Genomic DNA, 6,567 nt, shown 5'->3' on the forward strand with positions numbered 1-6,567 from the left:
GTTCAGTTCAGTTCATTTCAGTCGCTCAGTCATGTCTGACTCTTTGCAACCCCATGGACTGCAGCACGCCAGGCTTCCCTGTCCATCACCAACTCCTGGAGTTTACTCAAACTCATGTCCATTGAGTTAGTGATGCCATCTAACCATCTCATCCTCTGTTGTCCCCTTCTCCTCCCGCCTTCAATCTTTCCAAGCATCAGGGTCTTTTTCAATGAATCATTTCTTCGCATCAAGTGCCCAAAGTATTGGAGTTTCAGCTTTAGCATCAGTCCTTCCAATGAATGTTCAGGACTGATTTCCTTTAGGATGGACTGATTGGATCTCCTCGAATTCAAAGGGACTCTTAAGAGTCTTCTCCAACATTACAGTTCAAAAGCATCAATTCTTCAGTGCTCAACTTTCTTTATAGTCCAACTCTCAAATCCATACATGATTCCTGGAAAAACCATAGCTTTGACTAGATGAACCTTTTTTGGCAAAGCAGTGTCTCTGCTTTTTAATATGCTGTCTAGGTTTGTCGTAACTTTTCTTATATTAATTTAATCAAATAAAATTTTGTTTTTCATTTTTCTTTTTGTCTCATTTAAGACAGTCTTCCTTACTTCAAAGCTCTTAAGATCATCTCACTTATTTTCTTTTTGAAATTTAAAAATTTTTAGATTTACATCTATGTCCTTGATACAACTGGAATTTACTTTTGTGTAAGATGAGAGAGAGAGCCCATTTCATTTTTTGAAAATATTTCTCTGACTTCCGAGTCTCAGTGTTGTTGTTGAGAACTCAATTTTCAGTCTACTACTCCTTTCCATATAATACATCTTTTCTCTTAAAGAATCTTTTTTAATTATTCTGATCGGCCACCATCATGAATCCAGGTTTGAGTTTGTTTGCTTGTGATGTGGGCTTCCTGAATCTGAGCATTTGTGTCTTTGATTAGTTCTAGAGAATTCTTGGCGATTATCTCTTCAATTTTACATCTTCCCTATTTTTTGTATTATTTACCTCTGATATCTCATTTGATGTATTTTTAGCCTCCTGAGTCTGCTTTCTAGGTATGTCAAACCATCTTACAGTCAGTCTATGATATAGTCTCTCTACTGCAGTCTTCTTCTTTTCAAAAAACATTTATTTATTTTGGCCATGCTGGGTCTTAGTTGTGGCATGTGGGATCTTTTTAGTTGCAGCATGTGGGATCTAGTTCCCTGTCCAGGGATCAAATCCAGGCCCCCTGCATTGGGAGCTCAGAGTCTTAGCCACTGAACCATCAGGGAAGTCTCGCTACTGCATTCTTGATAAGTACTTCAGATCTATTCTCTGTTTCACTAATTCTTGTCAGCTGTTTCTAGTACAATCTATACTATGTCTGCTGCTACTGCTAAGTCGCTTCAGTCGTGTCCAACTCTGTGCGACCCGAGTGGGTTGCCATTTCCTTCTCCAATGCACGAAAGTGAAAAGTGAAAGTGAAGTCGCTCAGTCGTGTCTGACTCTTAGCGACCCCATGGACTGCAGCCCACCAAGCTCCTCCGTCCATGGGATTTTCTAGGCAAGAGTACTGGAGTGAGGTGCCATTGCCTTCTCTGATACTATGTCTACTGAGTCTCAAATTTTATTTAGTATACTTTTCTGTTATTAGAAGTTCTATTTGGCTTTTACTTATATTCCCTGCTCACTAAAAAAATATTTTTAACATGAAAAACTTCAAATCTACTAAAGTAAAGAGAATAGCACAGTAAATCCTTATTTATCCACTCTCCAGTTTCAACAATGAACAATTCATGGCTAATCTTTTTTCCTCTATGTCTCTGGCTACTTTCTTTCCCACTCCAGATAATAGTGAAGGAAATCCCAGACATCACATCATTTTATCTATAATAGTTAAATATTGAAATTAAGAAAAAGCCCATGGTAATTCCTTAATATCAAATATTACCATCTTTTAAGCAATATTTTCTGGTTTCTCAATCATACTTTTTAAAAGCCCCATTAATTTAAATTTTATATCTAGTTTTCCCAATTCATTTGGTTCTGATATTATTATTTATTATTTCTCATGCTTCTGCTCATAATGGTTTATTTCCTCATGTGTCTGTAATTTTTTTTTAATTTTAAAGAGAGCAGACTTTATTGCCCAGCAATTAAAAAATATGGAACGCATCACCAATTTGCGTGTCATCCTTGCACAGGGGCCATGCTAATCTTCTCTGTATCATTCCAGTTTTAGTATATGTGCTGCCGAAGTGAGCACTGTGATTTTTTTTTTTTTTAAACTGGGGGCTCATGGTCATTGAAACTTTTTTTGAGACTTTGATTAATTCCCTTTGGAATTAATCATTTCCCCAGAGATTTGTGATTGCTTTTTCAGGCACCTTGTGTCCTTGTTAACCTTTAATCATTTAAACTCAGTTCTCAGGCTGAGTTTTTCAGGCCACCCAGGTAGGGTGAATTTTGACACTAAACCTATGTGATAATCACCTTGTTGTTAGTCATTCTCAGGGAAGCCTTTATTTTCCTTCTTTATCCAGAGTCAGAGCTGACAGAGGTTAAGAGTTCCTACTGGGTTCTTGCTGTGATACTAAATTTATTTTTCTAGTTTGCCTTTATTAGGGTGTTGCCTTTTATAGGACTGGCTCTATGCAGGGGTCTCAATTTGCTGTCCCAGCTTGTGCAAACTCCAGGTATTATCTCCTATCCCCAGCTCATGCTTATATTGTATTAGAACAAACAATTCTTCACAAGCATGTATTGGCAGATTTCCTGAAGACAAGATTTAGTTTTAATGTCCACTTACTGCTTTGGATTCATGACTTATTAAACTATTTTTATCCTATGAATATTTCTTGCATTTTCTATAACTTAGCTAAGCATTTTAAATTATATTCTGAATACTTTATCCACTATGTTGAGGTCCTCTGTATTGGGATTCTTTATTAACTGTACGATCACATTCCCAGAAAGAGGATCTAAATTATGTCTTAAGCCCCACCAGAGTGACCACCTGAAATTAACCTCCTTCAGAGTATCTCCCAAGTGTGCCTGAGACCTTCCCATTCTGGGGCCTGCCGGGCTCCTAGATGCACATCCTTTACACCCTGCACTTTTCTGTTCTGGCTTCCTCATCTGACCATCACTCTTCTAGTGCTGACGACTCTCATGGGTTCCTCGTTCTGTTTTGGGAAGTTGTCCTTCACTGGACCACCACTGTCACTACCATTTTTGGCCTTTGTCTGAGACACTGTTCTTTCTTTTCTTATTTTATCCCAAACAGTGGATTGACCCCTGTCTTTAATTCTCTAAAGCACAGAAGGTGTGTGAGAGAGTACTGTAACACAGAGATCTGCTGATAACTACTGCCCAGCACCAGACCCATCCCCAGGTCTCCTGGTTCACCTACTCTCTCCACCCTGTTGCCATGTCACAATAGCTAATTTACTTTCCCACACCCGGGTCCTGTTCTCACCCATGGGGTTTGGAGTCCAGGCTAAATTTTACAGAGTCGTGGAAAAAGGAATTTTCACTCTCTTCTTCCCAGACCCCACATCCCCTAGTCCCTATTTTCCTATCCAGGAAGGACTGCCATCCATAGCACTTGGAAGGAAGAAGTTATTTTTTTCTTTCAGAAAAGCCCAGGGAAATAGGGCCTTACCTTATGACTCCCCACTTCCAAGACACCTCCAACACGAATCTGACATCAGTACACTGTCCAACACCTGGACCTTTCAGTCTCACATAACCCCATGTGTGAGCTTCCCAGGAGGCACAGGGGTTAAGAACCCATCTGCCAATGCAGGAGACGTAAGAGACCCTGATCTGATCCCTGGGTTGAGAAGATCGCTTGGAGGAAGGCATGGCAACCCACTCGAGTATTCTTGCCTGGAGAATCCCATGGACAGAGGAGCCTGGTGGGCTACAATCCATAGGGTCATAAAGAGTGGGATATGACTGAGTGACTTAGCATGCACAACACCATGTTTTAGGACTTTATCACCTTTTAAAAATAGACATCATTGAGCCTAGTCCGTTTCTTTTTCTGGTGTGCTGTGGACAATGACTTAGAAAAGAAATATATCACAAACTTCTCCAAAGACACATAATACTAAAGAGATGTCGAGGCATCTGAAGTCATTGTTAGAAGAATAACTACTCTCTAAGGGACAAATTGTCTGCAGAGATGCAACTCTCTTTAAGACATCTTCTAAATTTACTTGAGTAAGCAGAACACTACATTTTAAAATTCAGGTTACTTTCCTGCATTGGGGATTTTCCCGTGAACAATGAGTGGAATATGACCTAGATTTGCATAACTAGTAGTTCCCAAAGTGATGGTTGTTCCAGAAAAAAAAACAAACAAATACATGAACAAAAACAATAACCAGCCTCAAAAGTAAACTCAAGTCTTCACCTGGGATCTCTTCCTCTATAAACACACTTTTAAAGTAAAACCTGAAACTTTTAAATTGTAGTTTTCCAAGCACTCTACTCATACATTTTGTAATAAGAATCTTGTTTCTTAGATACCCTCTTATATATCTTTCTCAATATACTACAAAGCAACGTCTTACTCTGAGTGGATCCTTATTAAATATATGTTTATGCCACACATCAGTGTGAATAATTTGACTCATACTGCTTTTTTCCTACTATGACATGGAACTAGGGACTTTGATGGAATAAGAGGCACTTGAGACCTTTAAATCCCTACTCTGCCAGATATTGTGTGACCTTGGCTAACTTATTTTCTCTAAGCTTCAGTTTCCTCGTAAAAATATTTCTATAGCAAAGAACTTAGCCAAATGTTTCAATGGATAGTAATACTCTCGTCTCTTTCCTTCTGCCATCTCTCAGCCTCAAAATGCTAGAGGTCATTTGGCTCTGGGAAAGAGCAGGGGAAGCCAGGTCCCAGACCATTTAGGCCCACACTTCTTTTTTTTTAATTTTTAATTTTATTAAAAAATTTTTATTGGGATATAGTTGATACGCAGTGTTGTATTAGTTTCATGTGTACAGCAAAGTGATTTAGTTGTATATATATATATATAAAATCTACATTTATATATTCTCTTTAAGATTCTTTTCCATTACAGATTGTTACAAGATATTGAGTATAGTTCCTTGTGCTATAAAGAAGGTCTTTGTTGGTTATACATTTTATATATAGTGGTGTGTATCTGTTAATCCCAAACCCCTAATTAATCCCTCCCGCTCTTTCCCCTTTGGTTTCTATGTGAGTCTGTTTCTGTTTTGTAAGTAAGTTCATTTGTGTCACTTGTTTGAGATTCCACATATAAGTGACATGGTGTGATATTGATCTTCGTCTGGCTTACTTCACTTAGTATGATAATCTCTATCTAGGTCCATCCATGTTGCTGAGAATGGTATGCTCACACTTCTGAGTTCGATGGATCATTTGTCATTGAATTGTAACATTCCCAATTCAGACATTCTACTTCATGTGTCTTCTATGCTAAGTCACTTCAGTCGTTTCCGACTCTGTGCGACCCCACAGACGGCAGCCCACCAGGCTCCCCCGTCCCTGGGATTCTCCAGGCAAGAACACTGGAGTGGGTTGCCATTTCCTTCTCCAATGCATGAAAGTGAAAAGTGAAAGTGAAGTCGTTCAGTCGTGTCCGACTCTTAGCGACCCCATGGACTGCAGCCTACCAGGCTCCTCCGTCCATGGGATTTTCCAGGCAAGAGTACTGGAGTGGGGTGCCATTGTCTTCTATAGCGTTCTTGAAAACAAGTAAAGGATCACGGAAGGCTAAAGTTGTATGAATCAGTACTTTTCAAAATGTTTATTTTGACTCATTAGAGAATCCTGAAATGAATTTAGTGGACAGCCAGCAGTTTAAAAAATTAAATAGCAAAATAGAAAGAAATGTTCATAATAAGAAGAAATAATATTTAGTGAAATTCTATATAAAATGAGTCACATTGTATGTCCAATCTATTTCTTACAGTAAGTTGCAATAAAATTTGAGAAATACTGCTTTAAATTGTTCTGATACAGTCAAAATTCCTTTTAAATTCTGCAAAAATAAAGTAACATAGGTGAATATTCCCATGTAAACAATAATAACATCTCATATAGTAGTTTGATTGCTTTACTGGTCCCAGTTCTTCACTCGTCGGTGTCTACCAAAAACTTGGTCCGTGCTTCCATTCTGACTGTCATGTGACTTGTTTGGCAAATAAGATATTAGCAAATGAGATGCATGAAAAGAACTCATGAAATTGGGCTTGATCTTGCTCTTGTCCTTTGCTGTTACCATGAGAACATGTCCACATTAGTTTGTTGGAAGATGAGAATTACATGAAGAAGAGTGGAATTGCCCCAGTCTCCCAGCCAAGTCCATCTTGGACTTGGCGACAGTCAACCACCACACCTTTAAAGGAGTCCAGAGAAGACCAGAATTGCCCAGCCAAGCACAGCCCAAATTGGCTAACATGCCTACTCATGAGCTAAATAAGTGTGTATTTTAGCATGCAGAAAGTTGTTTGTTATGGAACATTATTGTGGCAATAGATACTTGATACACCACATTGGGAGATCTTGTCAAATATTCATAA

General features: G+C 38.6%; 1 non-coding gene across 1 annotated transcript; it reads right to left on the reverse strand.

Moving 5' to 3' along the window:
* Positions 1 to 2,138: 2,138 nt before the first annotated feature.
* LOC133250164 (U6 spliceosomal RNA) lies at positions 2,139 to 2,245 on the reverse strand. The gene has a single exon (XR_009737268.1). It is a non-coding gene; the product is annotated as a U6 spliceosomal RNA (small nuclear RNA).
* Between the last annotated feature and the right edge of the window lie 4,322 nt (positions 2,246 to 6,567).

This window comes from Bos javanicus, chromosome 6, assembly GCF_032452875.1.
Source record: "Bos javanicus breed banteng chromosome 6, ARS-OSU_banteng_1.0, whole genome shotgun sequence".
Taxonomy (NCBI): domain Eukaryota; kingdom Metazoa; phylum Chordata; class Mammalia; order Artiodactyla; family Bovidae; genus Bos; species Bos javanicus.